This window comes from Zootoca vivipara, chromosome 12, assembly GCF_965207765.1.
Source record: "Zootoca vivipara chromosome 12, rZooViv2.hap1.1, whole genome shotgun sequence".
Lineage (NCBI taxonomy): Eukaryota > Metazoa > Chordata > Lepidosauria > Squamata > Lacertidae > Zootoca > Zootoca vivipara.
Window position 1 is genome coordinate 12889461 of NC_142595.1, and position 27043 is coordinate 12916503.

General features: G+C 45.0%; 1 protein-coding gene across 3 annotated transcripts in view; it reads right to left on the minus strand.

The window, feature by feature from the left end:
• The window catches only part of GJC1 (gap junction protein gamma 1), a 31382-nt gene extending 7093 nt beyond the window's left edge, over positions 1 to 24289 (minus strand). Inside the window, exon 1 of one of the 3 annotated variants that reach the window (XM_035136346.3) lies at positions 23869 to 24289. The gene's annotated coding sequence lies outside the window, so the exon portion shown is untranslated. Of the gene's footprint in view, positions 1 to 19110; positions 19305 to 23822 lie in introns of those variants that run through there. The other 2 variants (XM_035136345.3, XM_035136347.3) reach the window with 2 other exon arrangements.
• Positions 24290 to 27043: the final 2754 nt, after the last annotated feature.

Here is a 27043-nt window from a genome sequence, read left to right on the forward strand (position 1 = left end):
TGAAAATGGGGCCCCCATAACAGTCTCCCCAGGGAAGTTTGCCAGGCACCAATGCTATAATCTTGCAACACCAAGTAAAGATGTTCCTATTCTCCCGGGTCCTGGGGCATTGCAATATTGGTTTTTGCAGCCATGATTTTTATGCTAGAAGCTGGGTGCTCATCCTATGGCTGGGTGGGGAAAGGTTTTTTCTTTTTTCATTTTACATGTTTGTTTTGTGAATAAACATTTAAAAACAGATGTACTGACATGTACTTTATTCCGCCTTCAAAACTTCTTTGTAAGAAGCAACTCAGAAATTGAATAACAACTCTGGAGAGTGGAAAAAGCGGTGATCGCACAGTGCTAGAAGTTGCCAGCCTGGATAGCAAGTTCATTGTGGATTCAAATCAGGGATTTCCCGATTTGTAACTCAGCCAGGTATTGTACACTAAAGGGAAGCTACAGGACGGAACTTCACTCCCTGTAGCTGTCATAATTTTGCATTACCGCTGAGAATGGCAAAGGCTTTTCTGAGGACAAGGGGGAAGTCAGAGCAAAAAGTATTATTCTTCCATTTTTATCTGTTTTCTGGCTCAGCTGCGTGGTTTCGTTTGCTTTTTGTTTTTTTAAAAAGCAACATTCTGAAGCCTTGCTGTTCAGAGGTCACCCGTCCCCAGAGAAAAAATGAAGGATGCCAATTTATACAATTATCGGAAACAAGGGTGAAGCTTCTCCCGAACAGCATCATTTCAAATGGTATAAGGGATGGGGGGTGGGGAGGGGGAAATCATGTCTGAGGACGTCCCTGGATCCAAAAAGCTAGCATGTCAGGGAGAAGAGCCCAGCCTGGTGGTCTCTGTCTCTCTCTCTCTCGACATACTATTTTTCTAGTTCTGGCTTCATGTTCAGCCACGGACGTGCAGAACACACACACGCTCAATGTCTAGGTCTGGGTACGGCTGCCCAAAGGCACGGACTGTGTGCAAGAAATGCACTGCCATTGCCAGGATTGTGTTTAACATTCCACTACAACCCGGAGCAGTGAAACGGGAAGCTCCATTACAATAGCATTGACGGGGACTTACAAATAAAATCAAGCAAACCGTACGCCTATTGTAAGAGGCAAGAAAAGAGCAGGGGAATATCTCAAACAGATGGCAAGCAAACTGTCGCACCATTTACCTAAGTATGAGACTCATTCCTGGGATAGACGGCCGTTTCCCTCCCAATATTGGTAGGCATCCAATCCATACCAGGTTAAGTTTTGAGGCCTCCAATCTCCCGATGGCTTCATAAAGAAGTTAAATAGCATTAGGGATATAACAATGCCCCATAGAGCTTCATGCTATTCCCAGAGACCAGCCATGCAAGTTCCAGAGCTGTGCCCCCCAACACCCAACTCGCAGAGACACCCCAGGAGGACAACACAGTCAGTGGTAGCAAAAGCTGCCGAGAGATCCAGTGTGGGGCTGCCTACAGTACAGAGCAGAGTCCAATCCACTCCAACCCATTTCTCCCACCCAGGTTCCAACTCTTCCATTCAGGCCAGCTCCCGGCTCAAGCGTAACTAAATAATGGCTGACGGTGGTCCTGCTAGGTACTGACTTGGCATTCAATAATAGCATCACCAGGGTAGACAGGTCACCAGTTAACCTGCAGGGCAGGATCGGAAGAAGAGATGACCACTGTTGCTCCCATAAAGAGCTATAGTCAATCTGTTAAGAGCCAGCCTTTGAATCATAGAATTCTAGAGTTGGAAAGGCCCATGACAGCCATCTATCTGGTCCAACCCCCTGCAATGCAGGAATATTTTGCCCACATGGGGCTTGAACAACACAACCCTGAGATTAAGAGTCTCATGTTCTAGGGACTGAGCTATTGTCCTCCCAGCGTTTTGTCTGCAGCATGTGATCCCAGTGGCAAGGTAAGGCAAGGGGGATGCAACAGGAAAGCTCCAGGTGGAGGCTAACCCCCTCCCCAGCTCAGCCCCAGTTCTCACCTGCTGAAAAACATTCCAGCAGGATTCTTTTCAAGCCTTTAGGTACAGGCAGGTTATAAACCGAAAACGAACACATTCCTTGTTAGGGAAGGGATAGACAGACAGTTGAGAAGCGGGTATGTGCATTTTGCAGAGCTAATAAACGAGCAATTACTAAGGGTGGATGCACTCAAGGGAGAAATTCCAGCAGCGGCCACATCTGATTATGTCTCCTAAATTCAATTAGAGTCATTCATCTTTCAGGCTGCATACAAATGCCAACTACACTGCCATCCATTTCCATGCCCTGCAAAACTGGTTTGGTTTGGGGGGCAGAGATATGGGGCCAAAATTTGGTAGATTTAATTGGGTACCAAAATTTGGTAGATTTTTAATGTATTTTAATGTATTTTGGTATTTGTTGGAAGCCGCCCAGAGTGGCAGGGGAAACCCAGCCAGATGGGTGGGGTATAAATAATAATAATAATAACAACAACAACAACAACAACAACAACAACAACAATAATAGATTTAATCAGCAACCTAGGAACTCAACAACAACAACAACAACAACAACAACAACAACAACAACAATAATAGATTTAATCAGCAACCTAGGAACTCCAGAACTCGTTACGATTCCTTTTCCCTGAGAACCAGTAACACTGAACAATTCATTCAGCTATCATCTGACCAGAGAAACACACACACACACACACACACACACACACACACACACGGACCCCAACTGTTTTTTAGGGTGTAGAACATGGCCAATTAGGGTAAAACTAGACATTACGTAGGAGACTCTTGATCACATCTCCCAATTTATTTGCTTAAAGGCAGCTTGCATGAGATGCAGAGCTAATTGCCTCCCTCATCCCATAAATATCTCTCTCACACACTTGGGCTTCAGAATTCAATGGGGCACTTAAGGGAAACTGTTTAGGTGTAAGCCTGGGCGATATATCAATACAGTGGTGCCTCGCTAGACGAATTTAATTCATTCCACGGGTCTTTTCTTGTAACGAAAAATTCGTCTAGCGAATCCCATAGGAATGCATTGAATTTTTTTAAAAAAAATTTTTGCCCATAGGAACGCATTAATTGAATTTCAATGCATTCCTATGGGAAACCGCGATTAGCTAGACGAATTTTTGGTAAAACGAATTCGTCTAGCGAGGCAACCTCCGCTCGAAAAATCCTTTCGTTAAGCGGAAATTTCGTTAAGCAGGGCATTCGTTAAGCGAGGCACCACTGTACATCACCCAGGACTGGTATGAGGAGCAGATCGCGATGTCGGCTTCACTATTTCACTGGTGAAACCCCAACCACTCCTGAGTTCCTCTGCTGGCGACTTCCTCCAGCGAGCGTTGTGAGAAGAGGGACTCAGGAAGGGGGGGCAGTTTCACCAGCAATATATCCCACTCTGCCCTCATCCTGTGCAGAGAAACAAACTGCACCTGTGAGGCGCCAATACAGCTTGTTCCTCCCTCTGCGTCTTTTAACTGCTCAGCTGAGGAGCATGCGGTTGCCGCTCCCCTCCAAGCAGGTGTAAAGTATCCCGTAGCCTGGCACTGGCTCCCCTGTAATGGAGGGAGCACTGGGGATGTCTCTGCCAGGGATGGGTTCCGGGGATGCCAGACCGCGATGCTGAAAAGCTGGTATTACCCAGCCCTACTTAGTTGAAGATTGAAAAACAGGTAATTCTTCACAAGTATCTGCAAATGAGTTTTCTAACTAACTACATTTCCTAAGTGCATCTAAAGACTCACCACTGCGGCTGCAAAGGAACTGCTGAATTATCAGTAGACAGAACAAGAACCGAAACTGGCAGCACTTAACATGTCTTGTCCACACACCATCTGCTGGAGGGTGGCAATTTGAATCATGGTCCCACTTCAAATCACTTCCGCCACAAAGCTGTTGCCAGCAGAGGGAGGCTTTTGGTGTGGGGTGGGACGTCATCACTGTGACCACGTGTGTGTGTGTGTGTGTGTGTGTGTGTGTGTGTGTGTGTGTGTGTTCAGTGTTTGAAATTAGCCAGGGGCCAGGCTCATTTTGCACCTGGCTTTCAACCACTTGCGACCAAGTGAAGATGCTTGGGTGCCAGGATGGCGCCTGACGTCTCCACCGTCTGGGGAACATTGGATTGGGACTGTTTTCACACACTAAAACCCCACCCCTGTAGAATTCTATCAGTTATATTTTATCTGCACAATCAAAATGAATTTCTGGAACCAAACTGCTTTTTCTGTGCAGCCTGAACAGGAGCACTCACCATTAAGAAAAATAGGTCGGAATGAACCAATATATATGTGGACTGACTGTTCCTGGATCAAGTTCTCAAAGCTCTTAACCTAGCTCAAGGTTGTCATCTGAACTAGCCAGATGTTTCACTGAGAATCAATCAGTCATTCTGTCATTTGAAAAACAAGATTTTAGAGCCGTCTGGCCCCAAAATGGAAACTAGTCATTCCGTTTTGGCAACTGCAGCTTTGGTTTAAGGGCAGAGTTTTCCAAAACTTTTCATGTTGGTGATAACACTTTTTAGACATGCATCATTTCACGACATGGTAATTCAGTTTTACTAGCAAACTGGAGGTTCAACTAACCCCTTTCCAGCCCCGGGAGGAGCATGGGGAGCGTTCACAGTCGATACACGAACATGCTGCGACACACAGTTTGGAAAGTTCTGTTTTAAGGAGCCATTTGGCTCCTAGATTATATATCTGAATTTCTAACACACAGAGTGTTAAAATACGCACCACAGTCCTGACTAGAGAGCCACTTTCCAGAGTAAGCGCCCCTTCTGGGAGTACCGCACCTTTTAAACAAAAACGTTCTTATTTATCTGATGGAGTCCAGATTATATAGAGCATCTGTATATATAGAGCATCTGTCCTGATTTGCTTGCACAAATTATTCGGGGAGCTTAGATGGCCTTGGCTACTTAATGACCATTCATTCTGATTTGCTTGCAGGATGTTAGTGCATTTTCTAGTGCATTTTCCTTATAGCAAAAGTCTCATTCAGGGCGGACAAGCAGATTTGTTGCACGAGAGCTCCAAATGAACTGTAATTAAGCAACCTGGGTTTGCCAGTATGTGACAGAGTGACACTCCAAAATAGCGACAGTCTGGAGGTGCTCTGGGAAAGCCCAAACAGCCAGCTCACACCACAAATCCATGCCTCCAGATGGCTGAATCCTAATTCAATGGCTGAATCCTAATTCAATAATTCCATGGCTGAACCGTGGCTGAATCCTAATTCAATAATTCTATGCAACTTTTAAAAACAAAATCTCTCATCTCTGTGCGTTGCAGTGGGTTGGGCTGGATGACCCTTGAGGTCCGTTCCCAACTCTATAAATGATTCTATGGTTCTTATATAACAGCCGAGTGAGAATTCTGATACACCCCCCCCCCCCCTTTGCAAATGTTTTCCAAATAACTGGGGTTATTCAAAGCATGCCTTGCCCATCTCATGTGACATGTTGAAAACAGAAGATGAGTTCAAAAAAAGCCACTAGTGTCAAAGTTGATTTGAAAACGTCTTCTCAAGAGACGTTTTGTTTGACAAGAAGCTTTTGCTCTGCTTGCCTAGTCTGGGCATTTTAACAAAGCATGGCTGATCCCCCACCCCCTTTCCCGAAGAATCTAAAAACACTTGTGAAATTATTAGACCTTAGATCTATCTTCTATGCATAAAACCAAGATGTCAAAATATCTGGGGGAAGAAATCTGGGGGGGGGAGCACGGCTATAGATCAACGGGATGTTTTTCTGCAGTCAAAAAAATGTAAGATGTCAATTTAGCTGCCTTTGCTCTTTCAACAAATCCAGGCACATAGATTGTTGGAAGACACAGAAAATTGCATGACTTGTACTAAAAATTCAAAAGAAGCTTTCCATGCTCTCTTGCATGCTCTCCCTAGCATGGAAAGCAGAAAGGCACCAAGGAAGGGGGAAAGCAGCCCACACAACATTTAGCACATTCCGTCAGATGTCAAGGAAATAAACAACTATCTGACTTTTAGAAGACATCTGAAGGCAGCCCATTATAGGGAAGTTTTTAACATTTAGTGTTTTATTGTGTCTTTAAAATTTTGCTGGGAGCCACCCAAATTGGCGGCACATGAATAATAAAATTGTTAGTAGTAGTAAATAGTAGTTTGGGAACACTTTTTAGTTACATTGCAAGAGCTACATTGCTATCAATGGCAATTGTGACTTAAACAAGGCTGGTGTGTTAGGCTTTGCACACAGATAAAATACGTTCTCTGACCTAAAAACCTAACCTCTGGACAGCGGTAACTGAGGATAAATCACCTGTAAATGTAAAGGTAAAGGACCCCCGGACGGTTATGTCCAGTCAAAGGAGACTATGGGGTTGTGGCGCTCATCTTGCTTCCACATGCCGAGAGAGCCGGCCTTTGTCCACAGACAGCTTATCGGGTCATGTAGCCAGCATGACTAAACCACTTCTGGCGCAACAGAACACCATGACGGAAGCCAGAGCACACGGAAAAGTCGTTTACCTTCCCGCCACAGTAGTACCCTTTTATCTACTTGCACTGGCGTGCTTTCAAACTGCTAGGTTGGCAGGAGCTGGGCGAGAGCCATCCCAGCTTTGCAACTTAAGAATCACAGAATTGTAGATTTGGAAGTGATCCTGAGGGTCATCTAGTCCAACCCCCTGCAACTAGATCACCCCTGACAGAAGGCCATCCAAACTCTGCTTAAAAACCTCCAGAGGAGGAGAGCTCACAATCTCCCAGGGGAGTCTGTTCAAACAGCTTTTTTTACAGTCAGAAAGTTCTTCCTGTTTAATCAGAATCTCCTTTCTTGTAACTTGGTTCCATTGGGTTGGGTCCTACCCTCCAGAGCAGGAGATAACAAGCTTGCTCCATCCTCCCTGGGACAGCCCTTTAGATTTCTGAAGATGGCTGTCATATCTCCTCTCAGTCTCCTCTTTACCAGGCTTAACATACCCACATTCCCTCAACCATTCCTTATAAGGTTTTGTTTCCAGACCCCTGACCATCTTGGTTGCCCTCCCCTGCACTAGCATCCTGACTCAGCCATGCATTAGGTCGGGCTGCTTTCCCAAAAACGTAAAACTTGCAGCATATCACTGCACCCTTCCTTTATCTTAATCAAATTAAATTTGCAAAAGCAAATTTTGGGCTGCTTTCCCAAAAACGTAAAACTTGCAGCATATCACTGCACCCTTCCTTTATCTTAATCAAATTAAATTTGCAAAAGCAGCTGCAAAAACTGCTCCCGGAACAGTTGCAAAGGTATTGGTGGGTAACAGGTGCCCTTCACAGCCAGCTTTTCTCCAGTTTAAGCTAAACCACACTGAAAATGTGCCCAAATCCTTCCATCATAGTTTATCCTGGGGCAAAGTAAAGTATGTTTAAATGGAAATCAGCAGGGGAACTTTTGAAGTGGCTCCACTGCTCTCAAATTGGTACACCTGTCTTCACTCTTAAAAAGACGAGGAAGAGAGGAACACATTTAAGAACAAACAGCAAACAAACAGCGGGGACTGGGTTGGCTCAGGACTTCTGGGGGCTAAACCTGCTTTCCTTTGTTCATGTGAAACTGCTTTCGGAAACAGCTGAGTTACACTCGAAGCCCACTCCATGGGGGGGGGGGAAGCAATAACCTCGCAAAAAAGAGCACGTTTCACCTATAATTAAATGTGAAGTGTGAATGGGCATGACAGTAGCAGAGACAAGGCACGCAAACACACCCTGCAGCCATTTTTGAGAGGTCATGCACCAAGGGCTTGGAGTACGCATCCAGACAGCTCCGATGCCTGGGCTCAGGAGTGGCTGCTTCTGAAAATCATAAGCCATGACAAGGACCACTGTGACAGACTGGCACACAAACCCACAAAATTTATTCATCTTCTTACTAGTGTGCCTTTGACACACACCTATGTTACATCATTCACAACACACCAATGTTCCAAAAGGAAAAAGAGAACCAGCCAGTAGGCATTGCCTTGCCATCCGATTTCCCCCCTTATTGTGCTAATTAAGTACCAACCGTGCATGTACACAAATATGCACACACTTTTGTTTTTCAAATATTTCCCATGCCCTCTAGTGCACAAAAGCACAGACTCAGGCCAGGCAACTGGAAATTCTCAGCAGACTCTTTTTTAATGTGGGCTGCTTGCAGAGTTTTCCTTTGCAAATCTGGGGAATCACAAGGGGGGTGGGGGCAGAATCCATCCAGGAGTGTGCCAGAAATAGTTACGAGCACAGCCAGAAAAGAAAGAAAAGCACCAAGGAAGTACTGGGCATGGGAAGGGGAACAGCACCAAGTCAAGAGTTGATTCAACTACCGTATCCCAAAACCAAACCATTTTTGCAACCCCAAATGGAGTGTTTTGGAGGCTAATGTCTCCCCTTATTGGATCATCACCGGATCATCCTTTGATCGGATAACCCCAAATTTACAGGGGGGAAGCATTGAGACTGGTGTCGTTTAAGCAGGGTTCCTCAAACTCGGCCCTCCAGATGTTTTGAGACTACAATCCCCATCATCCCTGACTACTGGTCCTGCTAGCTAGGGATCATCGGAGTTGTAGGCAAAAAAAAACATCTGGAGGGCCGAGTTTGAGGAAGCCTGCGTTTAAGGATACCATCATGTGGACTACTCAAATTTAACAGAAATGCAACAGCTGCAAAAGTACAGCAAACTCCAGTGTGGGTAAGTCCCAAGAGTGATATATTGATCAGCTGCTTGATTTGGTGGTGTGGCAATACTGAAAAACATACAAAGGCTAAAAACACACAGGGCAGAAAGAAAAGAGCAAACTTTTGACAAAAAGGCATTGTACAAGATCTCAACCTCTGCTTTCTTTTAAATGTACTGCAATAACCCCCTGAGAGGTAATTCTCCGCACTGACAGCATGCAGATATTGGAAGGATGGGTCATCTGAACCGATGGCTGTTTATATTCAGACATTCTTTAGCAACTGGTGGAAATGGGTGCCTTTTCAGCTGCTATCTAGGAAACAGAGAAAGACCTATTGCACTCCACTGGGGATCAAAGAGGTGCGTAGAGACCTCCACTAAACTGCCCAAGGAAAGATGAAATCTGGATTAAATACCTTATCAAAAATTACAGGCTGGCATTTGAATGGCGGTGGGTGGGCTCGGCAAAACCTTGCAAGTACGGACACGACCGATTCCCTAACAAACTCCCAACTGTAACCACCCTCAGAAGGTAAAAATTTTGACTTAGGGAGAAGGAAATAGAATAGTGGCGGCAGTTTCCATACTTGATTGTTTCCTAACATCCTCTTCTGTCTTCCCATGGTTTCAAGTTGTGCTGAGATCTATCTGACAGGCGAACTTTTGTAGCTACTGCTTGTTTCATATAATAACTTCACTCTACTTTTTTTTTGGCAAGCACTATCTTAGCATCACATTTATATTTTCTATCAATCCTCGAATTACTCCTAAAATAATTTTGGCTTCCGGACGTTAAGATATTCTGCTTCGTAGTACTTAAACTAAACAACATGATAGCGCTAATTAAGTAATACTGTAAAAAAGAAAAAGAAAAGAAAACCCTTTTGTTTTTCTGGTTACCAACCTATCAGCAACGTTTTCAATTAAAAACAACTTTCAATCCAAAAAGACACCTAGACTATTTTAAAAAAAACACAAGTTGTGCATGTCACCAGAGAAAGATGGGATAAATAAATAATGGAAATAATGGAATTGGAATAGTCTACATGAGATGGTCCAGGTGTGTCTTAAATCAGCAGCCCAGATGTGTATTGTAATAAAAGAACAACCCACAGGCCCCTGATCAATTAAGTATCTCTGGTGTAAAAAGGCAGTTATCACTTCACATCAAGTACCCATGCCACGAAACGTCTGGAACTAGAATGAACACAACAGGTGCAGTGCCCAGGTGAGTTTCTGCAGAAGCTTCACTATCTTACAGTGGAACAAATGGATTTTAACAACATGGTACAGTATTTAACTCTGTTTTATTGTTTAAGCTTCCTTGAGAACTCTTTCAGGGCTAGTAAAAGAAGTGTAATTTGCTTTAAATAAATACAGTCATACCCCGGGTTACGTCTGCTTCAGGTTATGTACTTTCGGGTTGCGTACTCTGCAAACCCGGAAGTATTTTTCATCGCATGCGCAGAAGCGGTCTGTGCAGTTTGCGCATGCACAGAAGCGCGCTTTCGCGCTTTTTCAGGTTACATACTTTTCGGGTTACGAACCGCAACCCGGAACGTATCAGGTACGTAACCCAAGGTACCACTGTATACGTCCAGGAAACATAATCAATTTCCACCATGGCACATTACTGCTGTTTCGGCAGACACAGTAATCTGCCACACAGCCAAGGGTGTGTGGGTGGGTGTGTCAATTAATGCAGTGGTGAATTTCTAAAAAGAAAGGTGTTGGGGGATCAGGCACGCCTCAAAAGTAATACCCTCAAACTTGGGCACTCTGCCTTCTAAACCCAGGCAGAGGGGAGCAAGCTGCAAACATTCGGACACAAGGGGAAAGACTGAGGAATCAAACCCTCTTGGCGTGAGAGGCAAGCCACTTTGGGAAGGGGGTATACAGGCCCGGCTCTACGTAAGGTCCCGGTGGCGCCAGGGCGCCGTGCTGGTGAAGCTGCACGGAAGCCGTGCTGCGCGCTGCAAGGGCACCGGAGCGATCTCCATGCCTCAGCGCCAGGGCGCCCAACCTGCTTGAGACGGCCCTGGGGGTATAACCAGGCTTAAGATGTTTGCTGGGCAACACTTTTCAGCCTTTGGAAGAGCATACACTTCTATTCATTGTTAAATGTCAGTCCTGAGCCAGAGCTACTGATAGGTTGCTGAAATCGTAGAACCATCAAATTGTAGAGATGGGAAGTACTCTGAGGGTCATCTAGCCCAACCCGCTGCAGGAATCTTTTGCCCAACGTGAGGCCCAAACTCACGACCCTGAGATTAAGAGCCTCATGCTTTACTGACTGAGATAAGACTGTGGCCGACTACACTGCTGTTGGGTTAGTGTTGCATATGAACCCAATACGTTTATCTCCCACAGGCAAACCACAAGTGGTTAACCATGGAACAAATCTTAGCTATACAGCTTGTGGTTTTGTTTAGAGTGAGATAAATCACAAACCCAGCTTGTGGTGTGATAGTAAGCCAATCTACAGCTTAGATCACAGCAACTATAGTGGGGTAGGAGACCTGAAAACATTGCAAACATATTTCACACCTGGCAACCAATGTGCTCCTTTGGTTTCAGATACCATAGTACATGGGTTGTGGGACGCCGGTGGCGCTGTAGTCTAAACCACTGAGCCTCTTGGGCTTGCCAATCTGAAGGTTGGTGGTTCGAATCCCCATGACGGGGTGAGCTCCCGTTGCAGTGACCCACCTGCCAACCTAGCAGTTTGAAAGCAAGACAGTGCAAGTAGATAAATAGGTACCACTGCAGCAGGAAGGTAAACAGCATTTCTGTGCACTCTGGTTTCCGTCACAGTGCTCCGTTGCGCCAGAAGCAGTTTAGTCCGGGAAAACTGCCTGTGAACAAACACCAGCTCCCTCAACTTGAAGTGAGATGAGCGCTGCAACCCCATAGTTGCCTTTGACTGGACTTAACAGTCCAGGGGCCCTTTACCTTTTTTCACCTACGGTAGTGCCTGTGTGGACGAGTCTAAAAAGCCTGGGACACAAATGTCCATGGCCTTCTAACAGCTATGGGGGCACATCTACTAGAAGTGATGTATTTAGCATTGCCTCTGGAAGCGTATACTTAATTCTGACCAAACTAAGCCTCCCACACATGCCCACCCCCTGCCTCCCAGATTGTCAGGATTCAACCTCAATCAGTTAGCCACAATCCACACACACCCAACCACCTCCAGACACCAAAACAGGACATTCAGTGCCCTCACATATTCTGATTTAAAGAAGAGGTAGAGCTGGGTATCATCCTTATACTGGTGAACCTCCAGCCTAAACCCCTGATGATCTCTTCCAGCGGCTTCATATAGATGTCTAAAAGCATGGGAGAAGATGGAGCCCTGAGGCACCCCACAAGTGAGCGCCAGTTGGTCCGAAAACGTACCCCCCAGCCAGTGTTAGAAACTGAGATATGAAAGCTAGGAGCTAAATGGCACCTTAACATAGGTTATAAGCGCAACAACGGAATGTCTAGGCGTGCTTTTTTATATATATAACAAGAATACTGTACAAAGCTGAAAATGAATGAACTGCAGCTAAAATATTATGTTCATTTTTCACATGGGTCTAGTCCTTCCCCTGCCCACCCTCCTAATATTCTTAAGAGGGTCTCTTCTCCACTCTTCAAAGAGTAGCTGGAAGTGGGGAGGCTGAAAAAGGTCCTCCTTTCCTTCCACTCTGCAGTTTTTACCTGAATTCGTAGGCGCAGTACTGCACCCAGAGCTCAGAAACTGTGATTTCCCTGTCGCAAAATGTGCCTAGAACAATGGGAGTTTCGAACGCTGTCCCCACACCACTTACTGGACACGATCCAGGAGGAAGGAGCGGAACCACTGCATAACAGTGCCCCCAGCTCCCAGCCCCACTAGAAAAGTCCAGAAGGATATCATGGTCAATTGTATCACCACATGGTAGGTTTTACATTGAGCTCTAATCCACGTTTGGTCCTTTTTGGAATGAGTTTTTAATGCTATGAGCATTAATCTGGACTAGACAAATTATGTGCACACCCACACAATCCACAAATGCACAATCCACAAAATCACAAACTGGTTTCTACATGCACAAGAGAGAGAGGGGGAGAATATTGTATCCTGAATCTGAGAACACACACAAACTCCAATGCCATAACCCATTCACATTCCCAGTGGAGGCCGGGGGAAAAGCATGCTCAACAAGCCTTGTGCATCCACAGGTGTGGCCCAATGCCCGTGTGGCACTGCATTGCATTCACATGCCCTACTTGAATCAGGGCAAGTAGCAGCATAACCGACCAGATGTTTTTTGCGTATACACAAGAGATACTCCTAGCATGTAACAGTATGCTTTGAGACAGCTTGTGTGGTTTATCAGAGAGCTACTGAACAAGTAGTAGTCTGGAAAACCACGGTGCCTATGGGGATCACAGAAACTCAAGGGGATCGCACACAGAAAGCAACCTAGCACACTCAACAGGACTTGGGTATATACAGCTGTTGGGGCAAATATTTAAATTTGTAAGAGCCCTGCTAGATCAGACCAAGAGATGGCCTAATCCAGCATCTTTCTTCTGGCAGCGGCTAGCCAAATACTTCCAAGAGGCTCTCAAGTATCCAGGCAATATTCATTCCCTATTGTTTTGCCCCAGCACCAAAGGTAAGTTGACTTATAGATGCTCCCTTTGCCTATCATTCATGACAAACTGCTGGGAGGGGAGGAACAACCCATTCTCCATGCATTTGTCTAATCCCCTTTTAAATCCATCTAAGTCTATGGCAGGCATCGGCAACCTCTGGCCCATAGGATACGGCCCATGGAGGACGTTTATCCGGCCCATGGGCCACCTGTGAACAAGTCCCCCGCGCACTGCGGTAAACCGGCACAGCGCGGCACGGGGACTCGCCGAGCAGCACCGGCAATCGCGTCTACGCAGCCGCAGAAACGATTTCTGGCGCTGTGGACATTTTGGAAATGAGCAGCCAGCACTGGAAATCGCTTCTGCACAGCCGCGGACATGCACAGAAGCGATTTCTGGTGCTGCGTTGCCCATTTCCAAAATGTCCGCAGCGCCACCGGAAATGGTTTCTGTGCCTGTGCGGCCCACGGGCAATAGTCCATGGGAATCCTCCGGCCCACGGGCAGAAAAGGTTGCCGATGCCTGGTCTATGGCCACCACTACACCTTGTGGCAGGGAATTCCATAAATTATGTCTTGTGGGAAGATCCACGGTCCTTTTCAATTTGCTGCCAATCTCACTGGGTTTCTATGTTCCATACTATGAAGAGAATGTTTTCTCTCTCTATATTTTCATATTTTGCACGGTTTTCATTCATGTTATGTGCGATCTCTATCATATCCTGAATTTGCGGTCTCCTCTCCAACTAACTCCCCCCAAAATTTGAACTTTTTTGCCTCCTATGTCCCCAAATATGCCATTTTATAATCTTTGAAGAGATACACACCACCCTTAGCTTTAAAGATACGTGGGTCTTCCCCCAACTTACCTATGACTTCCAAATTATTTTTCATCTCAAAGGATGTATTCGTTTTCAGAAGGTTGAAACGCAGCTCTCTACCTGCAGCACAATAGTCAGTTCGAGGGGAGCAGGTCTCACTGCCACAAAGATGGTCTGTCCACTGTTTTGGTTTGGTTACAAGCAGGAAACCAATGTTCACAAGCCAAACTGGGGAGGTGAGTTAAACTGGCACAAGAACACTCATTCTGAGAGTATTTTGAAGCATCTGTTTGAGTTTAAGCAAATAAAACATTTTGCAGCCCAGTGACTCCATAGGGAAATGCCTCTTGCATCAACTCATCCGATTCAAATTTTCCATTGCATTTCAACTTACATACATACATAACCCCTACACCCCCCCTTCCTATTTATTTATAGCTTGGGAAGGAAGCCCCAATTAATCTCACAGACTCACAGGGTCCACATACACTTAATTAACTGCACAGTAAAGTTAACAGTCTAGCAAGCAGGAATGTGAACATTTCTGATTTCACTGGGCACAGAATTCAGCACCCCAAGACTAACTGGTTTCCTTTCCCTTTTCTCTGCCTTGGTTTAAGGAACTCAGCTGCTAGCCCAAAACGCTCTGAAGGCAGATTTCAAACCAATGTGAGCAATGCCAGGTAATATCCCCAAAGCCAGTCCTGGGGATAGGTGGTGGGCAGGCTGGGTCTTCAGCACAGCTCTAACGCCCCACTAAGTAGATCTGGCAAATTTGCTAACTACATGTCCTTTTATACAAGTCACAGAATTAAGCTTTTTGTGGAGCAGAATTTGGGAGATCCTGGTGCCATTTCCTACCCTACGAAGTATACACTGAGGAATACAACAAGGATGTATCCCTCCGGAAACTGTTATAAACAGGTGAACAGTCAACCCCAGCGTTGAATGTTTTCGCAAATAATCTAATACCGCAGGAAAACACTGAAATGTGCATGGCAGGTGAAAACCATTTATCTTTGCTGATGGAAATGCTGGATTTCAATTGTGCCACACCACACATTTCCTCCCACCCCATGCACTACTGGGGGGGGGGGACAATGTGGGAATGGTTTCAGGTCGGCAGTAGCCACCTTTTCCAAAAAAGGTGCATTTAAGCCCTTTGTAACAGACAAATGGGCCTCAAGAGTGTTTAGGAATCCTCTCTTAGGAATCCGGTCCTATTATTTAATCAGTTCTTCAAATACATTACTTTGAAACTCAGCATCTGGATTTCAAATCTTGACAATTAAAGGCAGCCCTATATAGGGAAAGTTGTTTTTTTTATATTTGATGTTTTATTGTGCATTTATATTTGTTGGAAGCCGGCTGGGACAACCAGTCGGATGGGTGGGGTATAAATAAAATTATTATAATTTCTACGGAAAACAACATTTCCAGTCACTTGAAGAAAGCACTGCTTAGCAGCACTTTAGTCACCCCCTGGTTTAAAAAACTTCACATAATATTGCAAACCAGCATTCCTTACAGCGGAATCATTCATGACAGGAGTTCGAAATGTCGTTCTTTTTGATGAGGAAGACTGTGGGAAGAAGAGGAAGGTCAAAGAGAGAGGAAGGGGGGCAGCCTGAGATAATGAGCCATTCATAAGAAAAGGGTAACGGACAGGGTGGCTTCACGCAAAGATGATGCAACGGCCGTCCTACTCAAGTGGTCAGTACTAAATCCAGCCACTCATCCTCTGACAAGAGACCACTGAGCCCTTGTGACACATACAAGCACTATGAAAAGAAGCAGAGTTCCTGGTATAGTTTAGCTATAGATTACCAATATAGCCTGGTGTGATTCTAAAGAACTCTGATCCACCGGTTTTGACTGATGTTCTGGTTTTATCTTTATGGGATTAGCTGCTCCGTTTGCCTCTCCTTTTATGTAATGATGTTTTACTGCTTTATTATACCCTGATTTCCATTTTTATAGCTTTAAAATACCTGACAGTATTTTATTTGTTAACTGCTTTGAACTTTTTGAAAAGCGGGGTAGGAATGTTTTAAATGAATGAATGAAATGGGATACTTGGTACCGCTCGCTCTGCAATATAGCTGTAAAAACTATGCTTGGTTTGAGATTTCAACAAGGACTAGAACCAACAGACATTGGCATTCCCTTACAATGTATACAGCGGAACCATGATTTTTGAGAGGGTCCTCACCTCAAGCCTGGCAAATCTGGAACTATGCTTGATGATAGTCTCTACTTGGGCTTTTGTTATTTTAACCCATGTGCAACTACTTAATTCTATTTACAGGTAGGTAGCCGTGTTGGTCTGACGTAGTCGAAACAAAATAAAAAAATTCCTTCCAGCAGCACCTTAGAGACCAACTAAGTTTGCCATAGGTATGAGCTTTCGTGTGCATGCACACTTCAGATACTGAAGAAGTGTGCATGCACACGAAAGCTCATACCTATGACAAACTTAGTTGGTCTCTAAGATGCTGCTGGAAGGAATTTTTTTATTTTACTTAATTCTATGTCTGTCAGCCTGGACAGCTCAGTTGTTTAGAGTGCGATGCTGACAATGCCAAGGTTGCAGGTTCAATCCCCGTATAGGACAAGCTCAGGGTCCCTTCCAACTCTATGGCTCTACATGCCTATTTTATAGTTTTGTTTTTAGTCTTTTAATTTTTGTATGTTGTCATAATTGGTTATCTCTGTTTTATATACATTTTAAAATGAAATAACAACCATAAACTTTACCCCCCCAAATTATGAATGAAATAGGTGAATAGGTGAATTCTCTACCGCCCCAAAGGGCAAAAATAGATCTAATGGACTTCAATGGACATTATAATAAACATTTTAATGTTTAAGAGAGGTTCAAGAAAAGAACTCAGCTGGGGGAGTGGGGTGGACGCGCTTGTTTGCTGGAGAGCTTTCAAACAGAGGTTGGAAAGACGTCTGTTGGAGGCATCCTTGTTCTGAGCAGGGGACTGGACTACGAGACAGTCCAACATGCTCTGTCCGACTCTATGCTTCTAAAAACATTAGAACCTGTGAAAGTTCCGACTTTGGAATGGTGCGTTCAAGTGGTTGCTGCCAGTAGGTGCATCCAGGAAACACGGTCTCAAGTCACTCCATCCCACCCACCCCAAATCCCAATGGCAAATGCTGATCATCATAAGGAGAAAGAGGAAGGGTCTCCCACAACCTGGATGCCACAGTTCCCCTAACCAAGACCCCAAGTTTGGATCCCCCCTGCACTGATGTTCTGAACCCACGGAGTCCAAGGAGAACAACAGGTGGCAGTTTCATTCCTTATTGGGCAAAGCACTCAAGTTACTGCGTCTCCCAAGGTGCACACATCATTTCTGCTTCATAGCTAGCTAGGCATCTATTCTCTAGGTATGTGCACTGAACTCATGCCTTACCCCGTTTCTCCGAAAATAAGACGTAGCCGTAAAATAAGCCATAGCAGGATTTTTAAGCATTCAAGGAATATAAGCCATACCCTGAAAATAAGACAGTGATAGGCACATCAGCAATGCCAGCCACAGCAGCAGGAGGAGGAAAAAATAAGACATCCCCTGAAAATAAGCCATAGTGGGGGTTTTTTGAGGAAAAATAAATATAAGACGGTGTCTTATTTTCGGAGAAACATGGTAGGTATAACAAAGTGCCTATGGTACAGTAAGTTTTGTTCAGCAATCTTAACTAAGCCCCACCGAAAAGCAACTGTGGTGGCACTACCAAATCCCACGCCGAGCTCACTCAGAACAACAAAGTTTGCCCAAAACATTATTTAATAATATGCACAATTAACATCCAAGAGGGGACAAAAATGAACACAGCACCTCATGGGCTGGGGTGGGTGGGACTGAAAACATTATAGAGGCTAAGATTTGGTTCCAGACTCAGTCATGCTTTTAGAGATGACCCATCGAAACCCCCAAGTAACCGGATGATCTTGACAAATGGGAACTGGGACAGTAATGGCAAAAAAGAAATTCAACAAAGGCCAAATGTGAAATATTCCACATTTTTAAAATCTTAGAAAAGTAGCAGCAAAAGTGTGGTAGGACTGGGAAAGTGTCACTGATTTACTGAACCATGAACCTTTGTGGACAGGAAATACTTGTTCAGATGCGCGGAGCAGCCTTAGGAAGTGGTGAGTACTCCTGAGCAACAGCGGAAGATCAGCTGTATGCCAAAGGTAGCAGGAATGTAAAATACAAGAATACTTAGCATGTATCCCCCCAAAAAACCCAAGATATAGTCTACACAATATATAACCCAAAGGGTTGGGTTGTATACCAAACATTAAACAATTTCATGGCACCATAAAATCAAATGGAATATGTAGCCCAGTCATTTGCTATTTCAAATCCTTAGAAGTGCAGGCAAATTTGCAAGCGAAATGCAGTTCTGCAGCTTTTAGTTGACCTTCTATTATTTGTTTGGCTCTTTCCCCCCCTAAACGATCCGGCTACCAAATACACATGTACTTAACAATTTAATGGGTATTTATAGTTTTATCTTTTTAAAAATTGAAACCCGTTTGCCTATGCTAAGCTGAAAAACCCACAACAACAGTTTCAAAAGGTGAAGATTCATCATAAATCAGGAATAATGCAATGCCAGTTGCAGTGTTGTTAATCTCCATCCCTTCTACTCTCCATATCCCTCCCAAAACACTTTAATTCAATTAAAATTTTTATATCAGTGGGTTCAAACTGACAAAGTTCACGGCTGCAATCTTCCCTCTTTTGGAATCCCACTGAAAAAAACCACCTACAAATCAATATCCTGCTCACACCTAGAACTTGAACTGCATATTTTTTTTTCCTTTTTAAATAACAAAACTGCCATATCTGTTCTTGAAAGCCAAGCTCACTCGAAAGATCTAAAGTTTCCCCCCATGAATGGATGTTTCTTTTGTTGAAAGGACGGGTTCTGTGTCTGCATGCATCTGGCGCAAATACTTACCGTCTCCAGCCGTTTCCAGGAGGGGGGGAACCAACTCAACCTAAGGAGGCATCGAGAGATATGGGACGTAAAAGGACAATGAAGCAAGACAAACATCGGAACGATTCTAAATGTGGCAAAATCATCATCAGGACAACAGGCATTCCCACGGAAGCCGAATGCTTTCCGTGCTCATGAGAAAACAAGTTTTGACAGCAGATGAAAGACGTTCCAGGCTTGCTATTGTTTGAGGCAACCCGGCACAACCCTTTTCTCCTCCCCCTATTACAGGGCATGAACATAATATGCATCTCGACCACTCAGCGGGGGGTGACGCGCGGCTGTCTTTCACGGAGGCAGATTATGAGTAACGACAATCTGAAACGTGTCCATCCCTTTGCATTCATAGCCTTGCAATCTACCGGGTGAGATGATGTCACAAAAAGAGTTTGGGGTAGTAAAACATCTCCTTCACCTTTTTTTTTCTTACCTCCTCCCCTGCAATTAAAGGAAACACCCCTCATTTGCTCAGTCCAGACACAGCTATCACAGCCGAGAACCACAACAGAAAACATTAAGACAGAAATTCCAGCGAGACAAAGGCTGCAATCCTAAGCGTATTTACTAGTCTCACTAAACTCGGTGAGATTCACTTCCTACGATACACGTTGACCATCATACTAAACATAAGGAGTCAGATAATGCCTGATCTATTCGCGGTACACAACATCTGTTTATAGAAAATAAATGCTGGCTGTTTCTCTGCTTTGTGGTACTAGTTATTAACTATTATTATTACTAATAATAATAATAATTGAATTTATATACCACCCTATACCTGGGGTCTCGAAGGCGGTTTACAGAAGGCTGCATTAAGAAAAAGAAACTATTTAGTACTGAATAGTTGAGCACGTGACCTCTTAATGGCTCTGCACATGAAAGGGAAACGTTATAGGTTACTGATCCTATGGTTTTCATCAGGCACCCCCAAACTCAGCCCTCCAGATGTTTTGGGACTACAACTCCCATCATCCCTCGCTAACAGGGCCAGTGGTCAGGGATGATGGGAGTTTTAGTCCCAAAACATCTGGAGGGCCGAGTTTGGGGATGCCTGGTTTACATGAATACACAGTAACGGTGGCACTATAGAGGACCTTGCTTGCCAAGCCAAATTGTGCTGGCAGAGAGCCTTCAAATTCAACAGTTGCACAGACATTATACGAACTTTGCCTGAAAGTCAACTCGAGTGGCAGATAGATGCCAGGCTGTCTTTGCAATACATAACTACTGTGAGTGTGGAACTTAAAGACTCCCAAATTTATTAAAGAGAAGAGGATAACTGACTGGACATACCCCTTATGACTAGTGCACAATCTACCCTTCATGAAAAGACTAAGAACTCGTCCACACTTTCCATTAAGTGTAGACCTAGTTGTTCAGTTTTCAGTTCGGTCCGGGACTGTCACTCCCACTTGAGTTTCTGCCTTGGGTTTTACTTGGGGGGAAGACCCCTGAAAACACACGTTTTCCCATTCATTATTTTAGTCCGCTGTTTTCTCCACCTCCAGCTCTGCTCACTCATGGCAGCAGGGTTGAGCAAGCACAATTCCCCCCTCCATTGAGGGTATCTTTGCACTAGACTTGCAACTTTCAGACCTGCACACGAAGCACAAGCACCAGCAAGCGCAGTGAGGGACTGAGTCCATGCATTTTGGTTTCCTTTTTTGCACTAAAACTGTAATTAATGGGGACAGGGCAATATACATCTTCAAACTGTTCAGTTTGTGGGATTAGTTGTCACGAGATAAGGGTAACTGATGGTTGGCAGCTTAGAAAGCTGCGAGGGAAGATCAGAAAGTATGGTTGTTAGCTGCTATTAACCGTGATCTCTAAATGGTTTAACTGTACAGATGGAAGGGACACCAAGGGTCATCTAGTCCAACCACCTACCTGCAAGGCAGGAATCTTAACTAGATCATCCATGACAGATGGCCATCCAACCTTTGCTTAAAAACCTCCAATGAAAGCTCACAACCTAGGGTTGCCATTTTTCAAAAAGTGAAAATCCGGATACAAAAGTCGTTGAGGTTTTTGTTTGTTTTTAGGGGGGGACTTTTTTGGAGGAGCTTTTTAAAGTTTTGCCAAGTTTTGCAAGATCTCAAACAAAAATGAAGTTTTTGAGCTATTTTAAAGAAAATTCACCAAAGTCTACATCCAGATTTTCCTGGAAATTTAAGTTATTTCCGCTCAGAAAATGTTTCAAACAGCCAAATCCTGGCAATATCCCAGGAAATTCTGGACGTCTGGCAACCCTATTACAATCTCCCAAGGAGTCTGTTCCACTGTCAAACAGCTCTTACTACATATAGAATAATAATTTATTATTTACTATCAGAAAGTTCTCCCTGATGTTTAGCTTGAATCTCTTTTTTTTTTTGTAACTTGAAGCCATTGGGTCAGTCCCTAGCCTCCAGAACAGGAGAAAACAAGCTTGCTTCATCCTCCATGCTGCGACAACCCTTTAGATCAGGCATCCCCAAACTTGGGCCCTCCAGATGTTTTGGACTACAATTCCCATCATCCCTGACCACTGGTCCTGTTAGCTAGGGATCAGGGGAGTTGTAGGCCAAAACATCTGGAGGGCCGCAGTTTGGGGATGCCTGCTTTAGATATTTGAAGACAACTATCCTATCACCTCACTGTCTCCTCTTTAGCAGGCTAAACACACCCAATTCCTTCAACCATTCCTCATAAGGCTTGGTTTCCAGACCCTCAATCATCTCAGTCACCCTCCTCTGCACATGTTCCAGCTTGTCAATATCCTTCTTAAATTGTGGTGCCCAGTTGGGTCGAGTCAACTGTGGAAGAGAGGCCTGTTGCCTTCCTGCTCTGCTTGTGGCCTTCCATCCCAGAGGCATCCAGGTGGGCCTCAATTTGGAAACCCGCTCTCTCTCCCAAGCAAGGCTGTCCATCCAACTCTCCCCATTATGTCCCCATACACCAGTGGTTCTCAAAGGGTGTGGTGTGCCAAATTGGCATGGCAGAAGAGTATTGCAAGTGTGGTGGGAAGATTAAAGGACAATCAAAGAAACATTTAAACATTTCAGTTCACTATAGTACAGCATATATGCAGAGTATGGATTGGTATCTTTTCAAAATATCTTTTCCAACTAATATGGAAGATCAGAAAAAAAGGAAAGGCTTCTTTGTGTTGATGAGGAGATTAGAGTTGGTTTGTCTCAAATTAGACAATATTAATAATATTAATGAGATTACCTGGCAAAAACAAGCTCACACCTCTCATTGAGTATGTATATGTACTTAAGGTACATATGGAAGAGGCTTGTTTATAATCATACTTAGGGAATGATTCATATTCTTATGCATTATTATTCTTCATTCAATTTATAGACTGCCCTTTATCAGAAGATCCCAGAGCAATGTGCAACATTAAAAACACACTGCAGAACACCAATGATAAAAACATAATGACAGATAGCCTAATACAGTAGTAAAATCATCTTCATAACAACAGTCCACAGTCTCCACACTGTCACAGGCCAGAGGTTTTATCATAGCCATAGGCTGGGGTGTAGAGGAACGTTCCTGCCTGGTGCCTAAAGACTTGTTGTGATGGTGCCAGGCAAGATGCTCTGGGGAGAGCATCCCACAACTGGAATGCCGCTGCCTTGTTTTACGCTTTCGATATGCCCCATGGTCCTATTATAAAGTCGTTATGCTTTATGCCAGGCTTAGGCAAACTCGGCCCTCTAGATGTTTTGGGACTACGACTCCCATGATCCCTAGCTAACAGGACCAGTGGTCAGGGATTATGGGACTTGTAGTCCCAAAACAGCTGGAGGGCCAAGTTTGGCCATGCCTGTTCTATGCTATATATAGCCCTACTAGGAGTCGCTCCTTTTTGTTTTTCAATGCATTTCTTACCAATTATAATAATAACCAGTTTGGCACGAGCATTCTTTCTGAAAGTGTGGCCCAGAGGAGAAAGTTTGAGAACCACTGTCATCCACTAGGCACAGATTGAGGGCCCAGCTAATCACATCACCTGCGTCCTCGCTCACCTGTGGGCCCAACCTCTTCGCCCTCCCTCCCTCCTACCAACTGATGCCCTCGTTTAATAATAATAATAATAATAATAATAATAATAATAATAATAATAATAATGATAACAACAATCTCTTTTTAGCCATATCCTGTTTTGCGTCCGATTTTCTCGCAGCAGCGGATGGCACGGGTGGTTTGAGGAGCATGCTGTGAGCACGCAGGGCAAAAGGTGGGCGACCTACAGCCGCCGCCACAGCCCCTCTTTCTCCTTGCCCTCCGGCCACTCTGGGACCTTTGCCCTCGACCACCCCCCACTGCCCCCCGCCTCCCCCCTCAGGAAACAAGCCTGGAAAGAAGCCAAGCGCCGACGAGGCCTGCCCAAGCGGCCATTCCCGAGGTGTCCCCCTCAGCGCCTCGGCGTTTCTCCCGTGCGCCCGACGGTCCCTTCCCGCCGCGCCTCCGCGTTTGGGCGCTTACCAAAAAATTGAAAAAAAATGCTTCCCAAGAACTCCCCACGAAGCCCCCCGAGACCCTCGAAAGCTCACCTCCATGAGGAGAAGATTCAGCCCCCTCACGTCCACATTTCAACCCCCCTGCCACCCCGGGACTCTCCCCACAAATGGAACCCCCCCCGCCCCCCCAAAGAAATCTTCCCTCTCGCTCCTTACCTATTTGCGCGCGCTGCCCCATAACTCGCCGCCCCGCTGGACTCACCCGCCTTCCTCAGGCCATTTCCCCCCCCCGTGAGGAGGATGGCGGGTCTGCTCCGGGTCCTGAGGGGGCGAACCCCAACCCCGCTCTTGGCAGCCTCTCGTGGCTGTTCAGGAGACGGCGAGCCGGATACGACCGTCGGGATTTCCCCCTCCCCTCCTCCCTCTCCCTCCACCTCCCAGGAGAAGGAGCAAAGGGAGGGGGTAGCAAAAGCATCCCTTCGCCCCTCCCTCCGTCTCTCCGTCCCCCTTGCAACAGCGTCATTTATGGAACCTCTTGCAAAAGAACGAAACGTTAAACATTTGCAAAACCCGAATAAGTAGTGGGCTTCGCTCTTCTTCTTCTCCTTTCCCCTCCCTCGCCTGCGCACAAAGCGGCGCGACTCGCGAGCAGCGTGGTTTTTGCAAAACCCCGTGCGAATTGCAGCCTTCTACAACTACCGACGCTTCTTTTGGTTTTGCAAACTTGAAAACTCAATCGGTCTGCCCTTATTTGCAGCAGCCGTGTTCTGTAAGGGTTTCAGCCAACACGCAAAGACGCACAGGTGCAAGCATTGTCCCATTATCACGGCCGACTCCTTTGCTCGTGCAATTACAGAAGGGGAAAAAATGACGCCTTTTAAAATTGCAAACGATTATTGATATCATTGCTAGGTTTTGGATAGCAAAAAGGAGAGACGCGTGGTGAAAGTTGCAAACTGGAAGCTCCACCTCCTGTGCTGAGCCCCCGCCCCATATTCTTGGAACTGCAAAACGCGTTTACTGTACAGTATTTGAATGGCTTCCGACCAGACAACGCAAATAGAGACGCATTGCAATCAGTATGTCCTGCACCACAGATGCCCACAGCCAAAGACCAGCACTATAAATTGCATCGCTCGCTCATACTGGATCTGCTACATATTTATGGAGGAGGAAAGTGTTGCTGAACATCTGCAGCAGCAGGACAAGACTAGCAAAATACATCTAGAATGCCAACCCAAAACAAACATGAAATTTGCACCTACTGCTTGTGCATGCCTGGTGCTTTCTGAGCAAGCACAGCTGTCTGATATACAGAAATTTAAACATTCAGTCCAATATAGTTGAAACAAAATAAAATAAATCCTTCCAGTAGCACTTTAGAGACCAACTAAGTTTGTCATTGGTATGAGCTTTCGTGTGCATGCACAATTTTTTTAATTTTGTTTTGACTACGGCAGACCAACACGGCTACCTACCTGTAACTAGTCCAATACAGAGTTACAAGCATGGAATTCAAAGCACACTTTTGTTGCTGCTGGTTTACAGCCACTGCACACTCTACAAACCCAAAATGCAAGCACCGTGTCATCTGAAGCTTCAGCCTCAAAAGTAGAAATAACTACTCAGTAAATGTCTAATCCGCGTTATGTGACGGCAGAATGCCGATCGCCCGGAATTTGCACACTAGGGTGTACAACTCAGGTTTGCATCCTAAAACGCACGTGTGCAATGTGTGGAATTTTGCATACCCTGAAGGCCGATTGTATGGAACCGATGGCCTTTATGCCAAGCATAGGCAAACTCGGCCCTCCAGATGTTTTGGGACAACAATTCCCATCATCCCTGACCACTGGTCCTGTTAGCTAGAGATCATGGGAGTTGTAGTCCCAAAAACATCTAGAGGACCGAGTTTGCCTATGCTTTATGCATATTACATAGCTAAAACGCCAGCATTTCTCTGCTAAAAGCCCATTATATTTTGCATAACCATACCCATGCCCCAGCGCATGCAATTTGCATGCTCAGGTACTCCACCAGTGGATTTCAGCATAGGGGAACTTTGCACACTCGCATCCTCCGATTTGGATTTGCAACCGACGATCCCAGGTGGCTGGCATTTAAAACGGCAGAATTCTATTCCGTAGCATTTAGAAAAACCGTAGCTTATAAGAAACCCGTGTCCTGTTTAAATCCCTTGTTCCTTTTGCTCTCTCCTTTTGGATGCTTCATCACATCCAGTATCCCATGTTAATTTTGTCCTCTTTTCCCATACATCTTTGAACTGTGGTGTGCTTATTTTGTAACACGGGTTAGTGTTGGGGTTCGCACTGGCTCGGATGTCACACACTGCCGCCAAACCCCTTTCTCCAAATCCAGTTGTACTGGGGCATGTGAGCACCAAGAGGAAAACATCCTTTGCATTCAGGAATACTCTCTTTATAGCAGCCTTTGCCAGCCTGGTGCCCTCCAGATGTTTTGAACTATAATTCCCATCGGCCCCGGGCCACCCCGAGCCTTTCTCTGCTCCCTGTCCCCTTTGCCAGGCGACTGACATCAACTCACAGCTTTCAAAACTGTCTCCCGGGCTAAGGTAGGACTCAAATTCAGCCCTGAAGACAAATCCTTCAACAAATAATTATTCTCCCCCGCCCCCTATCCGTATCCCTATAGCCACGTGAAGTGCCTTCCTGCTATTCACCAGTTTGCCACACTGGACATTTTTAGCTCTTTTAATCTTTTCTCATAACATCAATCCCCGCGGCTCCGAGATCAGTCGCGCCATCCTGCACTCTTCTCTCCAGTTTGTCAATGTCGTTTTGTTAATGAAGCACTCAAAGCCCAAACCAATCACATGTTACTCTGTTCAAGCTCTGAAAACACTCTTCTCAGCAAATCTTAGCTCAGCGCCCTATCCCAGCCTTTGCACACTTAACTACGGTGGATCAAACTCCTGGGCTGTGGATTAGCTATCCTTGTCTTATCAGTTAAAGGTCAAAAGCAAACAGCAAGGATGGTCAGAATCTTTAAAAAGTCCTACAAGGTGAAGAAGAACTATGATTCGCCAGATTGTACAAGCAACCTAACCAGTGGCAGATTTCCCCCCCCCCCGGGGCCCCCAAAGTAATATCACAACAGTCTGAGAGGTCCATTGTCTTCTGGATCCTTTAAGACTGTACTGTAACTGCATAGATTTTGGGTTGAAAGTTGCACAGCTTGGTTTAACCATTTTCTGCTTCTGCAAGTCACGGGTTGCTGCTGATCTTGTGAAAAACTTTAACAAAATTATGTTCCTGAAAAACAAAACCCACATTTACGCTCAAAATTCTTTATAAGGTTATGAAACACAACTGCAGCAATTTAATTCATTATTTCAGTGGTCATATGCAGCACTATAAAAAAAACAAAAACAAAAAAACTGACCAGTTGTCCCCAAA